The sequence below is a fragment of the Marmota monax genome, unplaced genomic scaffold (genome assembly GCF_021218885.2).
Source record: "Marmota monax isolate L192 unplaced genomic scaffold, Marmota_monax_Labrador192_F-V1.1 WCK01_AAM20220418_F8-fsc00166, whole genome shotgun sequence".
In the NCBI taxonomy this organism is placed as follows: Eukaryota; Metazoa; Chordata; class Mammalia; order Rodentia; family Sciuridae; genus Marmota; species Marmota monax.
Genome location: NW_026693344.1, coordinates 2,865,887 through 2,889,941, shown reverse-complemented (window position 1 = coordinate 2,889,941; position 24,055 = coordinate 2,865,887). Strand labels below are relative to the sequence as shown.

Genomic DNA, 24,055 nt, shown 5'->3' with positions numbered 1-24,055 from the left:
ATGCAATCGTAAATTCATTCATAATAAAGGTTGAAGATGATTGGCCATGGTTTCTTTGGTGCTTATTCCTTTTGGGGAGTACATATTTCTTGGGATTATAGAATGATAAATCAGTGCCTTCCCACCAGTCTTCCCATTTCTATCACTTGATGGTGAATACAAAAGTGTGTTTTAACATCTGCTGATTTTCTAGGATTTCTAATATTTGGAGTTGAGCTATACCCCTATGTCAATCTTGGGCAAAGGTAAGGCCAATGTAAGTGAGATTTTTATATAACTTTTCAAAGATAGTTTTCAGATTTGTTAGAAAGGCATTTTTTAAAAAGCCCTTATAATCAGCTTGCAAGGCTTCTTTATCATGCTGTGATGGGACATTACACTTACAGAACCTAATTTTCTATGGTTTGTCAAGCCTTTCTCTTAGTTCTGATGAAGTCAAAGGATAATTGTGTGGATCAACCTAAATTGGGAAAAACTGAATTAATCACAGACCTCTCACTGCTTTATTTCACCAGCTAATCTTCAGACAGACTTCCCTGGTTACCATTTGCTTTTCTCATCAGTCTCATTAAGAATGCTCTGGCTGGGTATGGTGTCGCAGGCCTGTAATCCCAGTAGCTTGGGAGGCTGAGGCAGGAGGATGGCGAGTTCAAAGTCAGCCTCAGCAATGGCGAGGCACTAAGCAACTCAGTGAGACCCTGTCTCTAAATAAAATACAAAATAGGTCTGGGGATGTGTGGCTCAGTGGTTGAGTGCCCCTGAGTTCAATCCCAAGTTCCAAAAAAGAAGAAGAAGAAAAAAAAAAAAGAATCTCTGTAGCCAAAAACCAATTTATATTTAAAGAAATTAACTATTAAATTATTAAAATTCTTTATACCTAATATAACTAATATTGACAAATACAAAGTGGATATATGATTCTGATATATATATATAGTACATATATATAAATTTTCTAATCTTAACAAAACTTTTCATATTTTCATTTGCTTTTATATTATTTTCACATCTAGAAACAAAAGTTTACTCCTTTGGTTTAAAATTCACCATCACAAATGTCCATATTACAGATCATTTTTCTCATGATATATTAACTCTCAGGCTTTTTGTTGATATTTTTCTATCACAATATTACCTCAGTAGAGGGCATGCACTATGTTAAAAGTGATACTTGAGGTAGTATTTCAAAAGTTAACAAACTAGGTGCTTATTAAATACTATATATAGGAGTACCTGGATATTTACCAACTGTAAAGAAAGGGGTTACTTTACAAGTAGATATTAAGACCCAAAGATAGGTAAGTAATCATCAAGGAGTTAGAAAAAAATTCATAACAATCTCAACCATAATGAATTTTGTATGACTCGTACTATTTGCAGACATTTGAAATGAATCTCAGGTGTGTCACAAAAAATAATCATTTAGAAACATTACATAGTTATCTCATGGAAGTAGAACAGATTATCTTTTGGGTATTAAGATATAAAATCAACAGTTTTCCCCAAATTATTATGTCTCCTTTATTTAATTAGCTGTCTTAATCAGAATTCTGTCTTATAATTCTGCAAAATCTGTTAACCACTTCAATGTATTTTTCAATTTGTGATTGTACTACTACCTCACCTTGTTACCTGGGGTCAATATGAAGCAACCTGAGCCACTTTAAGAATCTACTTGTTTTTTTCTCTGGACATTAAAGTCTTCAAATTAATCTTCCTTGGAAAAAATATATATCTGCTATAACTCAGTTCCCAATTTCCCTTGTTTTAAGCATTCATTTTAATATCATTGATCATGTACCATATGACAAAATGGTACAGTTTGAGTTAATATAACAGAAAGCCCTAAATTGGGGTTTTTGGTGTATTAGCATTCATAAAACCATACTGTATATCACAAATATCACCCTTGTTCACAGTTAAATCATTTTAGCAATATAAATTAAGACTATTGCTAGACAAACTTTGAGAGAAGTAAACAATTAGAATATATTCCCTATCATTAGCTAATCCTATATCCAAAATGATTTCATTTTTTAAATACTAATCAATCAGAAAAAAACTTCTCATCTATTTTTAGCAACAGAGAAATTGTTGAAACCTCCAGAATTACTATCCCCTAAAGTTTTTAATATCTTGGGATAAAGATTCTCAAATTGGTGGCCTTTGAGCCAGTTGATCTTGCAGATATATTCTGTTTGACCAGCCCAATTTTCTCAAAAATTTTGAATTTGAATGCATATTTTTCCAATTTGGTCATAGGTCAGAATTTTTCCCTATGGTATTATACTTGGCTTGAGTCTTATAACTACCTGTCAATCCCTATACTTTAATTTTATAATTATTTGCTTTAACTTTGTATAAACATGTAGTTATTAAAGAGAAACTATTGGTATCTAATTTGACAAATATGAAACAAATACTTGGCAACTGGTTTATCAAGTATATTTCTGCAAAGCCAACCATGAAAATAAACAATAACCCAGAGCAAATAAAAACAACAATGACAGATGATGAATTTTGTATAAATAGATTTTCATGAAGGAGACTAAGCAAAGGGATGTTCTGAGATGTTAACCCCATCAGTGTATTTCTCCCATAAATCTTTTGCATTTTTAATAAATATTAACCCAAAATGGCCGCACCTTATTTTTTAATTAAAATGTGTTTATAAAATAAGATTAATATTAATAATATTAAATGTTAATAGCTCTAGAATGAACATAGGTCTAGTAGACAGAATAGAATTCTTAAAATATATCTGTTATATAATCCCAGTAGCTGAGAAGGCTGAGGCAAAAGTTCACAACCAGCCTCAGTAACTTAGGCTGTAAGCAACTTAGTGAGACCCTGTCTCAAAATGAAAAATGAAAAGGGCTAGGGATGTTGCTCAATGGTTAAGCATCCCTGGGGTTAATCCCTAGTACCTTAAAAAAAATCTATTATGCAACTCCCATATAGCAATTATAGTGATTTAAAAATAATAACTTCCTGTTATTACCTATGCAAAACCTTTTATGGTTTACATTGCTTATAGAATAAAATATTTTCTTGACCTATAAAACCTTAGTAATTTCCTTCTTCACTTTGTCAGCATCAGAGTCTATCACAGCCTCTTCACTCATTGCTGCATCTATTGTGTATATAGCTTCAGCTCCTCGAATTTGCCAAATACATTTTCCATATAGGAAAATAGGTATAAATGTAGTAACAGAATATGTGTACATATGAATTATGGTTGCAAAAATAGAAGATCATTTATATAAAAATTATGTTGAATGTTTTAAGGCATGTATATATTTATCACTCCAATTTTGTTTGTAGACCAGCTTATGCCAAGTGTACTAATTTTTATAATATATATGTATATATACATATATACATATATGTATGTATACATATATATGTATATACATATATATAATAGATATATTAACATAAGTATAAAAATGTTCTTTTTATGAAAATATATTGAAAGTTTTAGTAAAGTTTTATAGAAGTAAGTGACCAAAAAATGGACCATTGTTAAACTCTGTAGATGTAAGATAATTTCAAAACATAGGTTTAAAATCTTAAAATCTAGAATTATATACCCACGTACTTTCTAAGTATTCAAATCTTCATTCCATTTAAAGGAAGTTTGAAACTGGCAATCTTTGACAACACACTATGTCCAAACTTCATTTTTCTTGGGAATTTTTCAGATAATGGAGAAAAAAACCCTTGAAGTTTGGTGTTGCCATAGTAATCTGCCCTCCATCTCCATGGGTTTCACCCAAGAAAGACTCCAGCCTGGCACCACACAGATCCTCCTGCTTCCCCCTTCATTTGATGTTAAATGCTCAAGCAAATGGAATATGCTTCTATCTCTCGCTAATTAAAGTGTGGCCCTTGGACCAGCAGCATAGGCATTATCTGGAAGCCTGATAGAAATGAAGACTCTAAGGTCCCATTCCAGTTCTGTTGAATCAGAGTTTATATTTTTATAAAATCCTCATGGATTCACATGCAAATAAATTTCAAAAGCATGGTATAAAATTAACCTTAAGAGAAATAAAATGGAAAACAAAAATACCTTAAAGACTTAATATTATGACAAATGAGGAATGTTTAATTTACTCAGTAGTACAAAAGATCAAGAATTGGAAAAAAATCCCTACCCAGTTTGAGGAAAATACAGGAGCAAGCCCTCAATATAGACATACTGAACAGGCAAACAGAAAAACAAGAATTGTATTTGTTCCTAGATATTTAAATGAACACTGGCCCATAAAATAGTTGAAATTAATGTTTTGAAAGAAGACACCTGAGTGCATTTAGTCCACATATATGAGCCTTTTATGTTCCCCCGGGGTGGAGAAAATACTGTGTTGAATAGATAGAAAAGATATATTTATTACATATTTTCACCTGAACACAACAAATTGTCTCAGACAAGCTGTGACTCTGGGATGAATGCTGTCTTTTATAAACAATATCTCATAAAGATGCTTTTTTTGGTACTGGAGATTAAACTCAAGGGCACTTAACTACTGAGCCCCATATGGGCTCCAGTCCTTTTTTGTATTTTAGTTAGAGACAGGGTCTCATGGAGTTGCTGAGGTTCTCACTAAATTGCTGAGGTTGGCTTTGAATGTCTGCCTCAGCCTCCTGAGTCGCTGGGATTACAGGCGTGCACCACCTTGCTGGGCCCAATCCCACAAGACTCATCATTTTCCTGGAAAGATAAACTCTCTGGCCAGGAATGCTGATTTCAACTAGGGTACTATATCTTCTTCTATGATTTTCTCTTCCTATGACCAAGGAATATTCCTATAAGACTCTCACACAATTTAATCAAGGCAATAGATGAATTGTTCTATTGATTCAGTAAGTATAAACCATTGACCAAATTTTGCTGCTAAAAAATTTTCAAACCTCACCTAAATATTCTAAAGCATCAAAAAGAAATTACCAATAAAACAAAAACAGTTAAAAGGATCAGTCTAGTATACGTTCTGTTAATTTATTTTCAGTGGATTTATTGGGAAAATTATCAAAACTCTATGCTGCTATTATTGAGCCTTTCAAGTTTGTCTTTGAACCTTATCATAATTAAGGGTACAAATTAACCAAATCAACATTTGTAAATTAAGCAAATTAGGTGTTTTTTTTTCCTTAAAAGTTTACATTGAGTTTAAGTGATTGAACTCAAAACATTTCTAGCAAACATCAATTTAAATTCAATTCAAGGCCTTTCAAGTGGTGACATCAAAGCATTATTGTGAGACTGTGAAAATAACAGGGAACCAGTGAATCTCCCGTGCTCTTGTGTGTTCAGACTAGTTGTATAGTAGTCCTAATTGAGGGTTCTGTTTGCCTTGAAAAGAAACAAATTTGCTGAAGTGTGTTTGTGTGTGTGTGTGTGTGTGTGTGTGTGAGAGAGAGAGAGAGAGAGAGAGAGAGAGAGAGAGAGAAGAGAGAAGAGAGAGAGAGGAAGAGGAAGAGGAAGGAAGGGAGTGGAAGGGAGAAGGAGGGAGGGAGAGACAGAGGGAGAGAGTCTCAGAAGTGTGAGGACTTATAGAATCTTTGGTTGGTGGAGATTTGTTATATTTTTCAGATAAATGTTTTGCCCATTTCCTCCTAGTTAGTGCCAATGTCAGTACATGGCAAACAAGTCTTAACAAGTAATAACTGGTTTAAAATGGCCCACACATGGCTGTCCCTCCAGAAGAATTAGGGCTGGTGACTTGTGTGTGTGTGGGGGTGGGGGGAGAGGCATTTCTGCACTTCCTGTGAACTCTCTTGTTCACCAATGATTATAAACAAGGAGAGGGAGACAGATGCATTGGATGGTGGCTAATGGTTCCTGGATCAGGATTATGACACAGATTTCCTGTCAGGGCCAACCCCCTGTGGAAGTCTCACAAATTACCAGGATCTGAGGGTGGCATTTCAGTACAAATTCACTCTTCAAGACAGAAAGGAAAGGCTTAAGTTGTTTTCACTAAGTCTCCCCAAAACTCACAAACTGTTCTACTTTCAGTCATGGCTGGCCACCCCAAACAGTAGGTGCTCTCTAGCTCATCTTCAGACCCTCAACATATCTTGTTACCATGACACAAAAGCTGTTTTTTTTTTTTTTAATAAAAAGAGAAAAATCCACTTATTGATGTTATAGGCAGAAGTATGATTGTATAAAATGTTTTTTACAATAGAATTTATATTTATATAGTAATCAAAGACTTTGAGTTGACAGAGACTACAATAACAGAACTTCAGACATCATGCAATATTGGGGCAAGAAGGAGATATTTAATTTTGAGGGAGGAAGGTGACAGTAAGGCTCTTTCAAGTGACCTAATACTAACATGGATGCCAGGTTTAAGTAACTATGCCATTTTCCAGACTTGGGCTCCAGGAAAGTAGAGAAAAATAAAAAAGCAGAACTTAGAATAGAAACATATTTATATGGAATACCAGATTATTTCTAAGGAATCTATAAAACTAGACATTTTTCTTGTACAGTTCTTGTCAATAGCTCAAACAATCCTATGATCTATTTTTAACATTTTTATTGAATCCAAATTGCATACCACAATTTTTACCCATGTAAAGCACAGAATGCAATAGTTTTTATGGTGTTCACAGAGTTGTACAACCATCGCCATAACCTACATTCAGAACATTCATTTAAGAAGAAACCCCATATTCATTAGCACTTACTCCCCACCCTCATTCTCCCACCTTCATCTCTAGGCAAACACTGATCTGCTTTAGGTCTCCATAGAAATTCTGGACATTTCCCATAAATGAGGTTATGTAATATATGATCTTTTGTGATTAGTTTCTTTTACTTCACGTTTTCATGATTCATCTGTAGTGTAGTAGTATTGTTAATATTCCATTATTCCACCTGATATGAATAACATTTCATTTATCCATTCACCACCTGATGGATATTTGTGTTGTTTCTACAATTTGGCTCTTATGAACAGTGCTGCCAAGAACACTTGTGTGCAAGGTTTTGTGTGTGTATGTTTTTTATTTCTCTTGGATGTATACCTAGGAGTAGACTTGCTACACCACTTAGGAACTTTATGTTAACCCTTAGAGGAACTGTCACAGTGTTTTTTTAAACAGTTGTGCAATTTACCCTCCTACCAGCAGCAAAAGAGGGTACCATTTACTTCATATTCTGTGACACTCTATAATTTTCTTTTTTATTACAGTTATGCAAGTATATATGAAACAATTTCTCTGTGGTTTTGATTTGAATTTTCTTCATGCATAATGATGTCTGGCATCTTTCTATGTGCTTATCGGCTATTTGTATAGCTTCTTTGGAGAAATATCTGTTTCCAGTCATCTATTTACTATAAATAAAATAAGCAAATAAAATCATGTGTTTCATGATTTCAGCATGTCTATTTTAGGTAAACGGATAATCAGATGAAAGAGTCCTTAACATGTGAAAGATATTCGTTCTTTCATTATTTAAGAACTGACCTGAAATAGGAGTAGTCAAGATGAAGAAGCAAAAAATGATATTCTTATGTCCTTTTAGAAAAGCTGGTAATCATTTTCATGGGTTATAGCTGTGAAGACATTAATTGAACTTGAAAGGAATTAAAGGTGCTCTTCCATAGAGGGAATGTACTATTTTAATAAAGAGCAGGTCCCTGGTCTAGCACAGGCAACCTGTGTGACTCATTTCTATGACTTACTTTTAAAATCTGCACACTGGGCTAACTCCCTCCCAAAGTAGTTGGGAGAGCTGTTGATAATGCAATCTGTATCATGCCTACACATAATAAGCTCTTGGTATGTGCTAGCTTTTGAAATTATTCTAAAAACTCATATAAAACACACTGTGCAGACCATAAGATCAACACAAAATATGAGCCAGCCCTGTCTGTTTCTCTGGATGCTATGACAGACAGCAATACAGGATGGAAGAAATCATCTCAAGGACATCCACTGCAGAACAAGGAATAAGGACACTTCAAGAAATATCTGTTCATAGAGAAGGAGGCATATTAAACCAAAGCAGTCTGGTTCATCTTTTGGAAAAGTCCATAAAATCTAGGAAGACCATAATATCTATGAAATTGTAACCTCTTTTCTTTACCACTTTCCTTATATTTCTTTAGGTAGTAAAACCATATTTTATATAAGAAGAAATCCAACATAAAGTTAATAATGGCAAAAGCAATCTTATGTTGAAAACCCCTCTAACAGCAGACTTTGTTTGACCTAAGAGGTTTCAAGCTCCTGAAATCTTATTTTAGACAAACCAATAGAAATGGCATCAGAATTTTATCTAGCTAGAGCTTTTATGGCTTATATATTTCTATTTCCTATAGCTTTATCCAGTACAATAGAGGACAGATCTTCAAAAATGTGTTTCTTTTATCTAAGGCAAACTTTAATAACCCAATATTTTGAGGAAGTATTTGCACTATTTGTTACAAAGTTGTATATAAGGCACATATATCTTAAATGCTTGATTTATAAATGAAGTGTTCAAACGCAATCCAGCCCTCTCTTCAAGCTTTTATGCCACACACCATGCTATAGTATCCATTAAACATTCCAGAATAAATGAATCAAAATGCTATGATTCATTCAATTGATGCTCATTTGGTATTTTGTGTTTTATAAGTATCTGTATTTCTGAACCTGATTTAAGAAAATACTCCTACAAAAATTACATGTATTAGAAAAGGCTTTTCTGAAATACTACCAGCCAAAATAAAGAATATTAAAGTAACACAAATCTTATAATTATGCTTATTTTACCATAAGTCAGAAATGACCACAATTCTGAAATAAAAATTAAAATTTAACATTAAAATCCAATGAAAGAGATGTTCTTTATATAGTGAAATCAGAGTTTTCTTTAGGAACTCTGAATATCTTTCTTTAACTTGCCATTAATTTAGCAATACTTTTTGGTCTCTATAAACAGATTTATGAAAAAGCAATCATTCTGTTTTGAAGAGTATTTACTTCTATTATATTTCTCCTCAAATTTTTGCTCAAAAATAGAGTAAAAATTTTCAGTTTATGAACCTGTCAGTATATAATTGATTTAAATTTAATATTCTATATTCCTATGGCAGCCTCTAGCTACATGTAGCTATAGAGAACTTAATCTGTCACTCATGAGGTTGAATACCTGAATTTTAAATTTTTTCCAAATTTAACTAATTAGCTGCCACACACCACAAGTATCTACCAAGGTGTGTAACACAGATATGGAGGACATACCTATGCCGAGCTATCACTTTAGGTGGTGGTTCAAAATAATAAAGTGGATCAATTAAACAATTGCACCACTGATCATACTTTACATTATTAAAACTGGTAGTTGGGGGCTGGGGTTGTGACTCAGTGTTAGAGTGCTTGCCTAGCATATGTGAAACACTGGGTTTGATCAGCAGCACCACATAAAAATAAATAAAATAAAGGCTTTGTGTCCATCTACAACTAAAAATATTTTTTTTAAAAAACTGGTAGTTAACCATTAGGTTACATGTATTTGGATAAAAAAAATATGTAACTATTTATAATATACCCTTATGGATATGTCCCACTCAGAAGAAATGAAAGTATAGCTAGCTCACTTTATTCATTTTTCTTTACACAAATAGTTACCTAATGCTCAGCATGTGAACCAATGAGGGTTCAGAAAAACTCACAAGGATCCTGCTCCTTTAGTATGATTTTACATTAATTCAGTGTTTACTTTATCCCAGGTACTTTGAACATACGCTTTGTCCTGAAGAAGAGAGACAGTCCAGAAAGGGAGAGAGTCCCCAAATTGGAGAGAAGTATAGTGACCATAGCACTGCAGTATTATAGCACCAGAATTAAGGAGACTCTCAATATACAAGCATCCAAGGCACTTTCCTTAGGATAAACAGAATTTGGAAGATTGAGACGAGTTTTTGAAGATTCATCCTGGGCAGAGGACTTACATGAATCGGATATTGGAATGAAGCAGCATGATGCTATAGTTTGGTGACTTCTGGATCTTAAAGAAGCAGCAGGAGATAAGGATCTTATATCTAGATCCCCAGAGATAAGCTAGAGTTTCCTTCTATGGTGAAAGTTACAGGTACTAACTCTAGGGTTTTAGAAAATGAAATGAGAATTCATATTGACATTCAAGAAAGAACTCTCTGAAGGAGAGTAATCATGGAAAAAAATCACAAGAATTTAGGTGGAAAACATATCTGGGGTTCTAAGTAATCCACAGATTAAATCTATAAGAGATTTAAAAGAGAAAGGCTGTTTTTCTGAGAAGCAGACAATCAGCAACTCCAGTCATCAAGAATTTGGTTCAAAGCCAGTAATAAAAAGACAATAGCAAACAAAAAGAAAAACAATAGGTCACTTCTTAGGAACTCTACTTGTAAAATAGATCCTTTTGCAGAGACTACCGACTTGGAAATACACATAAAATGCTATGGGCTTAAAGCCAGATTAGACAGGCAGTCAGTATAGATAGGTAAATGAGTCAGGTCAGATCAAGGACATCAATTTAAGTGAGTTCAGAAAGTTGGAGACCATTCCCTGAGGGACTGAAATTCCTTCAGAGCCCTTCCTCCAGCCTTATCAAGATAACTTGCCCCTGCTCCAACCTGTTGCTAAGATAACCTGCCCAGAAACTGCCCCTCCCTACAGGGAGTTATAAAAGTTGTTAATTAATGTGTCCTGGGCTGCTTCATGTTCCCTTCCCCATCCATCTGCTTCTTACTTCTTGGCTATCCCACCTGAGCGTCTCCTGGGCCTAGTCACATATGCAGGAAGGAGAAACATAACAGGAAGAGAGCAGGAGAACAAAGAAAGCCTAGGACACATAAAAAAGGAAAAACGACTCGCTTCTTGGGATACCAGAATACTAGCTATGGGCCCCTTTTCCCTCCCTGGAGAAGTCTATGTTACCCCTTTTGAAATAAACCCTGCTTTATATGCTTGCTTCGGTGTGTGCTGCTCTAATGTTATACCTCAACAAGGGAGGGAGCAGAACTCAGCAGTGATAACCAGCAGTATCAGGTTTACCAAGATAGCTTGGAAGCAGATGTGCAGTGTAAGAAAAGAAAGACACTTGTGTAACAGTGGTCCACTTTATGCTTTGAATATAGCCCTTAGTGCTCTGCTACTGCAACTTATTTTTTTAAAGGATGTCTTTCTTTCTCTTCCTCTCTCCCTGCTTCTCCCTAATCTCAGGGAAAACCTTTCTTCCCCTTCTTCCTCCAGGGAGTTTTCTGTCCTTGAGTACACACCTATCACAGGAATGAAGTAATTCAGGCTTTGGGGATGGCACCAGAAGAGCTCAGAAATTACTATCTCCCAAATTAACAAGTGCATTACAGCAGAGAAGGTGGTGGACTGTAGCCTTTGAACCCCCCATCACCTCCCCACCCTCCCCCCACCCCCATTCCTGCTGATAGGAGAATCACAACCTCTGGGACAGGAGTCCCCTGTGTTTCTCCTTTGCTAGCAAAACAATAAACCTTCTTTTTCTTTTTCTCAAAACCATGTCCTCCTTATTGGATTGGCATGGAGGACAAGGACTGAGCTTTTGGTAACACCTGTAGGAATCAGAAACAATAGTTGAAAGTGAGGAAAGAATAAATACCAGAGACTTTGTCTTCACTATTGCATTTCTAACAGAGTTCAGAGTTCAGTTAAGTGAGTTCAGAAAGTTGGAGCCCACCCCCTGAGGGACTGAAATCCTTGATGCCTTGCATAGTACATGTGCTCAATAAACATTGGTTAATATTTATGAATGCCACTATAAATGAATGCCTCCTAACAATCAGAAGAATTAGGATATTTAGATTAATAATTCACCATAGCAGTCCCCAAAGACCCCACGGTACTATATCTTAATGACTGATGTTTACTCTGAGGCCCCTGGGGTAGATGTGCGTGGAACAGACAGCCACTGAGTCAGACCTGACTCCACCAGACATACTCATCTCAATCCTTTTAGGAGCTCCAGGGATCATGTGTCTGCAGCTTGAACCAGCTGCCTCCAAATAAGACATGTATCTGTGCCAAAGCCTCTTTTCTGGTGAATGCCAAATAGAAAAAAATGAAAACTATGAATCCCCTTTCTTAAGTAACATGACAATTTTATTTCTATTAACATTATGTAATTGACATAATTAGCACTTTATCATTTGGAGCAATGATAAGCCACATGCCATGGGGCTCCCTGTGGAGTCATGTTCTCACCTGACTCCATATCTGTCTCCTGTTGGCTTCTGAAAAACAAGGATTCCTGGGCCCTACCCCCAGAGATTCATATTCAAATAAGTATAAGGTAGTATGTGCTAAGGATTTTTATTTATGTAAATTTTCAAAAACCAATCCCAGCCATGCTTGAACATTAGAAAAATGTGAATCCCCAGAATGGATTCTGTTTGTACAAACAGAAGGCAAAATTTACATATAATCTACTTGTTCAGGTCAGAAGCCCTCCCAGAGGCTTCCAATGGCTTCCCTTGCTAGCTGCTTGCTGAGAGCCCCACTAGCTCCTGAGGGTGGTTGCATAGGTGTTGCCCTTTTTATTTGCTAATGATTGTTTTTAAGCAAAAGCTTGAGATCATGCTGAGAAAGCAAGGCCTCTTTTTCCCTGAATCCACTCAGCTCTTCATTTTCTAATTAATGGTTTATCAAACTGTTATGGTAAAATGTGCCCACAGTGAGAACAAAAGACCTCTCTCCCTGCTCTTTAATCCTCTTTTGTGCTCTCTCTCTCTCTCTCTCTCTCTCTCTCTCTCTCTCTCTCTCTCTCTCTCTTTTAAATTTCTTCCTGCTTTACTCAACTCACAAAGTAGAACACAACATTTGTCCCAACCGTAGGCTGGAAACATTGAGGTCATTTTTCCAGGCTGTTCCCAAAATGGGGAATGAGACTCAATTCTTCCCCAGAGACTGGCTTTATATTTGGATATTTTGGCAACAGAATCTCTTTATAGCTAGGGTGTAAACTACTAACAGCCAAGGGCATTACAATCACTGCTCTGAGCCTTTGCTGTCCCTGTTTCCTTATAATCACTGGTGTTTATTTAGGTGCAGGTTTCTTCCAGTTTAGTTGTGTCAAACATAACCCAGACTGAACCAGCTACTCCTGAAAATGCACACAATATCTATCTTTAAAATAAAGAAAGAAGCCCCCAAAATCCTCAACTTTGCACATTTTGCATTTGTGAAAAAGACAGCTGAGTTATGTATTCTACCTCAAGGCACTTCAATTTTAAAATTAAAAAATAATGCATTAAAAGGCATAACCAATATGAAGCCAGCAAACAGGCATATAATAATGAAATGTACAAGAATGTTCCTAACAGTACAGCAGCCCAGGTGTCCACCCACAGGGTGGTTACACTGTGGGTGAGATGAAAGAAATACAACCATGTGCAGCACTAGGATTGTGTGGTGAACCTGGTGAGCCACAGAAGCCAGGCACAAAAAAATTCACATTGGATGACTTCTTTCCAAAATTAGGACAAAGTAATCAGAGATGTAGGAAGTCAGGGCTTTGGCTACTTCTGAGTACAAAGGAAGGGATAATCACATGCAGGAAAGAGTACACAGGAAGTTTCCAGGCTTAAAATGGGTGGTCGTTACCCAAGTAGTTCATCAGTAATTTTCAGCTGAAGTGTGCACTTGTGAGTTCTGTACTGAACCCAGGGGTGTTCAACAACTGAGTTACAACCTCCCTTCTCACCAGACCTTTTAATTTTTTTTTTTTTTTAATTTTGAGGCAAAGTCCTCTGTATGTTGCCTACAATGGCCTCAAACTTTCTATCCTCCTATCTCAACCTCTCCAGTCACTAGGATTACAGGCCTAGGGCACTGCACCTGGTGTGTTATATTTTAATAAAAAAAAGTTTAAATAATTACTTTGAATCTCATTTCAACATGATAATTTAACTGTATTAGCTTTGAATTAATGCCAGGAGATGAGAAAAAAGAGAATAGACAATTTAGATTAACAAGACACCTGTTATTACCTTAAAATAAATGTTGTTACATAAATCTCAGCAGTCTCTGGTGACCGTAGAAAATAGAACATCAATGCTTAGCAGAAAAAAAAAATCAGTATTAAAAAATTCAAAATTTAGAAAATTTTATTTTAGCAGATAGCACTAATACAAAAGAAAAGGAGAGTTCTCTTCAGAATAAAAACTCTTCTTGATTACGTTTTCATTTCTTTTGCTTCTTTTACCTGCTTTTTTGGTTGTTGTTTTGACCATTCTTTGCTCAGATAAACAGTGGGTGAAGGCCAGACATGGTGGTACAAGCCTGTCATCCCAGACAGGAGTACTGTGAGTTCAGAGCCAGCTTCAGCAAAAGCCAGGTGCTTAGGGCTGGGGATGTGGCTCCATGGCAAGTGCCTGGAGTTCAATCCCCAGTATCCTCAGTGGGTAGGGGTAATGTCTAAAAAAAGATATTTTATTTTAGTTCACTAGCAACTCTTTGTATGACTTATGATAGCTTAAATGAGGATGTACAGTACATTTTAGGAAAAGGGTTGTTTGAGTTTATTTTTGGTTGGGTGCTCTGAATTAGTGCTTTCCAACAGAACTTTTTGTGATAATGGCTAAGGGCCTCTGTGATGATTATTTGTGGCCACTAGTGCATGGGCTCCTAAGCCACTGAAATGTGCTTAGTGTGACAGAAGAATGGATATTTAATTTTAATCAATTTCATTATACTGGATTATTGCTAATTATATATACATTGTTAATTTTAATTAATTTAAACATGTATTTAATTAATTTAGATGTAAATTCAGATGGGTACATGTGCCTAGTCACAACTCAGTGCAAGTCTTGACAACCATCAGGTCCCATTTTTTCTCATCAGTTTTCTGAAACAATGGCAGGTTATTGCAATGAAGAGAGCCAAGTCAGGACTTCTGGGAGGTTTCAGAGAAAGTGAAGAAAGCAAATGTGGTTTATTTCATTGCACGGTTACCAGAGGAAATGGATTTCTCTGCAAAGCTTGATAATTCCTTAAGAGTCTCAAAGTCTTAAGGAATATTAAATGGGTCCCCAGGAAAAACAACTTTAAAAATTTTAAATTTATCCAAATTAGCAAACTTTAAAGACCTACATAGAGAAACAGAAAGTAAGGTCTAAAAGCAATAAAGCAACTAACTAGAAAACCTTTGACTAGGATATAGGTAAGTAACTGGTCACCCTTTGATCCTAGTAAATTCTTCCAAGTATGTTGGTATTAATATCCTGCTCTTGGAGCTATAGCATGCAAGATTTGAGCATCCAAACTTTTTCTTAGGTATGCTCAAAAATAATTTTTTTCTCATATTTTGGACTTAACAGTGTTTAAATTTTACCCTTGATAAATAATGTTATGATCTGAGAACAATTGGAATTTTATGACACTTTAATTGTATTTGAAGAATCAGTCTTTTTCAACAAGGTCAAGAAGACATAAGGAAGTAACTCATATTTCACCCCTTTCTATTGTGCCAGTGTAGTATCCTAGTGCCCCTACTCACAAGTGTGTTTTGGTCATCTTCCAGATAGCTTAGAACACAGTGGCCTTAATAAAACAGTGACATTTCAAACACCTCTTTGATTTCTGGGGCAGTGCTATGATTTGCATGCCATCTAATAGTAAGATTGATGCTCCCATTGTATTTGAAGAATGATAGCTATAAAGTGACTGAAAGAGTTTCTTGTAAAATTTTTCCTCACTGAAAAGCACTCTGCCTTTCTCTCATAAAGCAGAAATATTCTGTCTTGTCATTTTCAGACATTTAGAAAACATTTGCATCATACACACAAATTGAAATAAATGTAAAGCCAATTCGATTAAAATCTTATTTATCCTTCTCTCAGACCCCATCCTCCATCCCCTCCTTTTACTCACATATTAACATTAATGGAATTAAAATTTATCTTAGAATCAATGTGGAAAAGAAACTTGCCAGACTCCAAGTAAAAAAAGTCAGTCTCGATAAAATTATTATTGTCCAACCAGATTAATTATATTTTAACCATGCTAGAATGTATCTGGTTCATCCAAATTGTCATCTCAATTTAATTACTTCCATTGGTAGCTGTACATTTAGTGAAATTTCCACTTCCGTTTGGATTTCTAATCTTTTAAACTGTTTTTAAGGAGATTACACTGCTGAGCAGTTTTAAGATGTAAAGTTATTCCTTGTTCAAAAGTCTACTTATTATTCACCAGACAATGTAATAAAAAGCAGTAGAAAATGCCAAACTTCTCTAAATCAATGAAAGGTCACATTGGAGTAAGGTTGGCCCTAAATTCAATACCACTGGTGTCCTTATAAAACAGGAGAAAGGAACAGAAACAGAAACACAGAGAGGGTAGAGAGCCATTAGAATATGGAGGCAAAGATTGGAGAGATGCATCTATAAGCCAGAGAACGTCAAGGATTTCTGGCAACAAGTACAAAGTGGGAGGGAGGAGTGGAACAGATTGTTCTCTGAGAGTCGGAGGGAGCACAGCCCTGACAACACTTTGCTCCTAGGCTTCTGCCCTCCAGAACTTTGAGAGAATACATTCATGTTGTTTTAAACCATCCAATCTGCATTCCCTGGTTATAGCAGTCCCAGGAAATGAATACCATCACCAACCAGGGAACTGTGATTTAGCTGTCATCCAAACATAACTGTGGAAGCTACATACTGTGTCATTCTCCATGTGCTAAGTAAAAAGAGCTCTTGACTTAGAACTTTGTGCCTGGCTTTCTTACTTCAGAATGAAAAGAGAATAAATACATTGTAAATTATAAAGCAGGGTTTAGCATGAAGAGATGCTCACTGATTAAACGTCTAAAATTATTCTACGGGAAGGAGGTAAAGTAAACCATAAATGTTTTCAAAATACAAGATAAAACAGTAACCAAATAAACAGGTAAAAATGTAAGAAATTGAAGTAAACACTGACTGTCTAAAACTACACCAATTTGGTAGTAAAAAATATATATAGTTAAAAAGGGGCCTATGATATAATTAAGATATTGGGAGAAGTGATCTAAGTTTAATTGTTCAGGATTTTTCAAGACTAAAGTAGAAATACTATGTTAAACTTTTGAGGATTAAAAATTCATGTTGCATTTTTAAATGTTAATTGTTGAAAGCAATGGAATAGAGTCATAAGGGAGAAAGCAATAGAGAGAGATGATAGAATATAGACAATAAAAATAGAAATGCACTGAATATAATGGAGAATAAGGAGATCATTAAGAAACTGAAAATAGCATTGGCCCCCATATCAGACTTCTAGATTCCAGACTGTGAGAAGTATGCCTGTTGTTTGAGTCACTCAGTCCAGGGCAGCCCAAGCCCATCCATATATGATGGAATAATATCTAGTCATTTAATTTTGGTGGGAAAGAAGTATGCAAAAGATAATTCCAGCTTTATTTTTTAAAATTGACATGGTGAACTATTGTAGATTACATTAAGTAAATGTAATTTTCACATATACCATGCAAATCATAGGTCCTGATATGTAATATTATTTTGAGGATAAATCAGATGATACAATCACTTCTTTCTAAACTGATCTTCAATTATTTTGGGAACAGAATAAAGTTTAAAATATAACAAGAATATTTTTAGATATATTGAGGTATTTTCTGGATTGAAGTGCACAATAATAAATCAGGAATACTTAAAGATTGAAGAACATTGTGATTTTTTATTGAAATTACTCTCATATTCATAATTCCCTCTAAAACATCCATACACAAACCTTTTTTTAATTTTATTTTTATGGTTTGGATCTGGAATGTCCCCCAAAGTCTCATGTGTTGAAGGATTGGTCCTTAGTGCAGGAAGGTTCAGAGGTGAAGTTTTTCAGAATCAAGTAGATTATGAGGACTTTGACTTCATCAGTGAATTAATTCATTGATAGTTGAATAGACTACTAGGAAGTGGTGGAAACTGTATCAGATGATGCATGATTAGAAGAAATAGGTTACTGGTGTGATCAAGGGGATGATATCTATCCCTGGCCCTTTCCTTTCTCTGTCCCTCTCTGCTTCTTGCCTGCATTGAGCTGATAAGTTTTCCTCTGCCATGATGTTCTGCCTCTCCTCAGACCCAGAACAATGGAGCTGGCCAACCATGGACTGAAACCTCTGAAACCCTAAGCCAAAATAAATCTCTCCTGCTTTGTTCTTCTCAGATATTGGTCACAGCAATGAAAAGTTAACAGCTTTGCATAGAATCACAGTGATTCATTCCAATTACAAAAATGATAACCCTAATGGTTTCTTAAGATCTTACTGTGAAGTAAGCACCACTAGGTCCTTTACATAAACTTTTGTGTTTAACCCTACCCCACTATCATAGAGTAAATATTACCTCTTTTTGCTTTTGGAAGAAAAGGAGGATGAAACAGTTCAAGAATCTGATCTTGAGGAAACAAAGCATTTGATCTTGGACATTCTTTCCTCTATATCTAGCCATATATACATATTTCTCCAATAATTCCTCTTTCTTTCTTTCTTTCTTTTTTGTGTGTTTGGAGAATGGGGAGCACAGAATTGAGAAAGCAAGATATAAGTGCTAAGTGTGCTTGCTGCTATAACAGCATATTTTAAGAAATGAAAATATAATATTTTCCTTTTTTGTGACATCAGGGTCAATGGTGATAGAAGTGACAGAATAATGGATGACTGTCAACATGCAGAGAGAAGCAGAACTCTTCCAAATGTAATTTTTGGTTGAACCAGTGACCATATTTTATATGTGCTCTGTGCTGGCCATGGGACCCTGGAAACACTGGGCATTCTGCTCCTGCCACTTGATTTGTTTAAACAAATCATGAAAACTGGGTTTTGCTCACAGATCAAATCCGTGGAGCCAAAAAACCACCTCTATGCTTATAAAAAATATTTTCAAGGGACTGGGGTTGTGGCTCAGTGGTAGAGTAGCTTACCTAGCATATGTGAGGCACTGGGTTCGATTCTCAGCACCACATATAAATAAATAAAGGTCCATCAACAACTAATAAAATATTTTTTTAAAAATTATAAAAAAATATACTCAAGTCCTAAGCTATAACAAATGGTGCAAAATCTGGCAAAAAGACTAACTCTCATCACAGAATGTAGTTCCCAATTGGGCTCTAAGTCGGAAGACAGAATGCCAATTTAGCCTCATTAACCTTCCTGACACACTTCCTTCAGCAGAGCATAAATAAGTTTGACTCTGAGCTGAAGTTTTCTGTGCCAGATTCTCAGCTCCAGCTCACTAGCTGTAGGCACAGTGCTCTTCTCCTCCAATAGCTACAAGCAGGAAAATGGCAGCAGATTTGAAATTTAAATGACCTCAGGCAATGTGTTGACCTAAATTTTCTGTCAGTGATTTAAGAGGCATTCAATGGCTCCAGGCAGGAACAAAAAGAGAGCTGAAAAATTCTCTCCATGAATAATCTCAAGCAACTTCAGGGCCAGATTTTGTCTTCAGGTCCCCGCACAAAACTCAGTAATGCTTTCATCTTGGGGAAATCAAAAGGACCTCTGCACTGTGAACATAATATTGAAATCAAAATAGTCAGTGTTTAGGAAAGGACAGATGATGCCAAAGTCTGGAATCTGTGAAAAATTTAGTAAACAAATAGTAATGCTTTGGAGATATATGAAAAGATAAGTAAATTTTAATAAACTTGTATAACAAAATAATATAAATAACACCAGGGACAGGAAGCCTAGATGAATAAGATCAGTACTCAGAGGGACTTCCAGGATCTCACCTGGTAGGAAGACTGAGAATTTATATAAAAATAAATTTGACGTCTAAAACTATGGCTTATATAATGTTGAAAGGCTACCCCAATTTTTCCTCAACAAAAAGTGTTTCCTATGTCTAAATCAGCCATATAATTCTGAGTAATCATTATTTTACACCATTACAATTGACAATAGAAAGATAAAGTTTCCAAGTTAGCATGAATAAAGCATTCTCAATTCTTTCTAACAGAATAAACGTGGCACATATCTTTTCAAAATTGTGTTTTCATGTTATTCCACTTTGGTGTCATTTTTTAAAAGGAAGCATATACTAGAAAAATATTCGAAAAGCAGAAGAAATTCTTTTATAGATACTCACAAGGAAAACATTCTTTATTTCCTGCAGCAAAACAACTGGCTTTCTTTCATTCTTGAAAAATAAAATTTGTCAATAGGTCCATTGTAAATAATACTGATATTGCTTTTGGCAATATATTAATAAATAATTAATTATACTTGACCAATGTTTAGTTTTAGATATTACTTTTGTTGATAGTAGAAGTGAATTTTTATAAGAGTTCTACTGACTACATCTAACAATAGCTTTTAAAAACTAAGCCAAGTAAACATAAACTCTGTACCTAATGAAATAATTAAGCATCACCACCATCTACCATGTAGATGGATTTATGATACAGAGTATTGTTCTGGCAAAGCACTAAACTAGCCGATATTTCACTTCCAGGGTAAAAAGCATTTATAGTATATTATTCCACTGCAGTGCTTCTTTGAAGAAGAATAAAGGGGATCTGTTCATAATGCTGTTATTAAGCATAAAAGAATAAAGAAAGGGCCACCTGTTTACATCAAACCTGTGTGGTAAGTATTCCCTCACTGTTGCTCTTCAAACCACTGGAGAATCTTAAAAGGAGTCATTTCAATTTAATTCCCAGCATGTCATTTACTTTTTAATGTAAGTTTTCTTATATTTTCCCATGTGTCAAAAACCATCAAGTAGGGTGAAGGTGGGAGTTCATAACCCACTTGAATCAAAGTGTGGAATATGATATGTCAAGAAATTTGTAATGTTTTGAACAACCCACAATAAAAAATAAAAAAATAAAGCCAAAAAAAAAAAACCATCAAGTAGTCACTTCATAATCTTGGGCATGTGGTAGGAGAAATCAAAGATATATCTGATGTCTATTGATATTTATGTTTAAGCAGCAGACTGTGTTCTGCTATGCTTGTCGGAATAAAGAGGAGCTGTGGTTGGGGTGGCAAAATAGATGTCACGATACTTCTTCCATTGAGAATGACATCTTACTATTACGTGGAAAATAAACTATAAGATAACTTTGTCAGTTAATTAATGTCCCTCAATTTCTCTGTTTTCTAAGACTATTGGTCATCAAATCTTATTTGTTGGTTATTTACATTTTTAGCAAATAATAAATGTGCTTTTATAAATATAGTTTCTTGGGATCCTGTTCTCCCTTGTATTGGTTTATACACACACATATACACTCATAAATTTTCCCTAGCTTTTTCCCCATGCATCTGTCAATCAATTTTCTCTCTTCTTCCAAACTCAAAATTCCTTGAAGTCAAGGACTGTATCTTTCATACCTTAATACTCTCCTTAGATTTCAGATTAGTATAATATTTTTACAGAGTATATAATGAAATGCTGGATACATTTCTTTAAAAGAAAGGAAGAGAGAGGGGGGAAGAAGTAGAAGAGGGGAAGAATAGGAAGAGAAAAAGATGAAAAACTATGGAAATGACTCATGCCAAATATCACAAAATTAATCTGCTAATCTCATTTCCTTTCTTATCCTGGGCATAAAAATTTTGCCTAGAATTTTACAATTAGGTGCAGAAGAGAAACTTGGCTTAAAACGGAGAAAAGAATTAACAAAATATATTTGCACTAAGAAAAATTTTGCCTATAGCTGGAGCTACACACACACACACACACACATATATATGTATATATAAAATATGGTTTTAAAACCAGAAGTCAGATGACTAAGCAAGAGAATAAAATCAGATATATTGGTAAAATGGCAATTTGACATAAAAATTCTTTAAAATTATTAATATAAATTATATTAGGTGGGCATAGTAAAATGGCTTTATTTTCAAATAATTATCCCTACTATAAATGAGGCATCTTATTACCTTAATTTTTGCCTGTTAAAATTAAAATCAACTTTTCTTTCTATATAATGCTTATTTTAGATATTTTACTCTGGTATTTAGATTTTAGTTTCTTAGCCCATCTATATCTTTACAAGATATAAATCAATCATGCCTAGACAATCCAAGTTGTTATGAGTTCTGTGAGTTTTGCAGTTAATGCTGAAAATGAAGAGATTTACAATGAGAAGTAAAAACAGACTTAGATAGCAGAACATTTGCGACTAAAGGGCTATAAGACCTGAAGTACAGGCTTCTGTTCAAAACTGTAGGACTCATAGAAAAAAGTCCAAAGATCACCAGTCAGGGTTTTCACACTCTGACAAAACTCAATAATCTATTCTCACGCTCTTTCAGGATTAAATGTCCACTCACATTCTCTTAGATGAAGATATTATTTTACTTAGCCCTCCTAATTATTCCTTGGAGATTATTTTCTTCATTTGAAAAATTAGAGAATTAGGTTCAGATGTTTTATTGATTAATTGAGTGATTGATTATAGTGTTGGAGATTGAACCCAGGGCCTCATGCATGCCAGGTAAAATGATCTACCACTGAGCCACATCACCAGCCCATTATGTTCAGAAATTTAAAATACATGCAGAGTCCACATTTACATCAGGCCAGTCTGGTTCTTCTCATTCTATTTTTCTGAATCAAGATCCAGTTTTGAAACCCTTTATACTATTCCCATTTTCCAAGTTTTTCATCAGACTTTAGTCTCTGGAGCTCTAAATTGGGAATAGCACAAAATTCCTAGGGTTGGACTAGCAATTTAATAAAACAGCAATGAAAGTGTGTTAAGCCCAGGATTTAGAAATGAAACAGATGAGCAATGGGTGCATTTTTTCCTTAGAGACTAATCATTTTCTGTTCTTGAGCACTTCAGGTTGGTGGCAAGTGATCAATTGTCAATATTAGTGTTCTAAGGAAAGAGAGTTCCCTGGAGGAATACTGATACTTAGTGCTTTTCAAAATAAAATATTTTTGTTTTGAAAATTTAGCTTTGCAAATTAATTTATGAATTGATGAGCCAAACAACAGGAAAAAAATGATTAATTGGACTTCTTTTCCTTAAGAATGCCACTGTTTCAAGTTTTATAATATTGATGATACTCTGTCAAATTACATATTTTGTCAAACAGAATGAAATGAACTCCTTAGTGGTCCTTAAATTATTCTGCTTTAATCTTAAAATTTAATTCACTTAAAGATCAAAGAATATAAATTATGTTTCCAACAAAATGAACTCACTGGGTAACAGTGAATTCTAATAACATTTCTCTGTATTTAAATTCACAAAAACTTTAGGGAGGTAAAACTAAAGAAAAGTAAAGGCTCAAAGAGAAATTAAAAAATTCAGTTTCTGTCTTTTGTTTCCTTTATTTAAAGAATCATAGGGGACAAAAAACCAGAATCATAGAGGTAAAATTTATAAACCATTATTAAAAGCTACAAAGCACAAAGTTTAATTCTTGTCTTTGCACATATTTCAATCTTTCTTTGCAATATTGAGCAACTGATGCCTCATGAGAGGTCCAATAACCATGACTATATCTACAGTTTAGTTCCAGTCTCTAGCTAGAGAGAGAGAATATCAGCAAGTCATTTTCTAAACAGCTTCAAAGTTGATGTGAAATTGAATAAAAGCATCACCTTTTCCATCTTCATCATAGAGGCAGAGATAGAAATAAGTTATGAGATGAGAGCCATATGTGAATATGGGCAGAACAGGAAGCTGATCTTTGGTGGTTTCCTTTGGCATTTCCTGACACAGCCATGACACCCACACCCACCATCCCTCAAGCTGGAAACATCTGCCCATCTTTGATTCTTCCTGCCCATTCACTTTTCACATCAAAATCTGGCCATCTCACATCTTGCCAAACCTGGTTCCATAACCTCTCTCCTGTCTATCCTCACTACAGTTTTTCTGGCTCAGTTTTTACCACTACGCACCTCTCCTGTTGCAATAACTACCTCTTAAGGTACATCATATAAAATCCAAATATAATCATACTATACCACTACTCAGAAAAATAAGATAGGTGCCAGTGTCCCTCAGTTGAAATGCACACTTTATATACTCTGGATATTAGGGCTCTATC

At 35.0% G+C, this 24,055-nt stretch overlaps 1 protein-coding gene across 2 annotated transcripts in view; it reads right to left on the bottom strand.

Moving 5' to 3' along the window:
- Prkg1 (protein kinase cGMP-dependent 1) overlaps positions 1 to 24,055 on the bottom strand; it is a 1,175,746-nt gene that overhangs the window by 512,727 nt on the left and 638,964 nt on the right. The gene's annotated exons all lie outside the window — the stretch shown is intronic.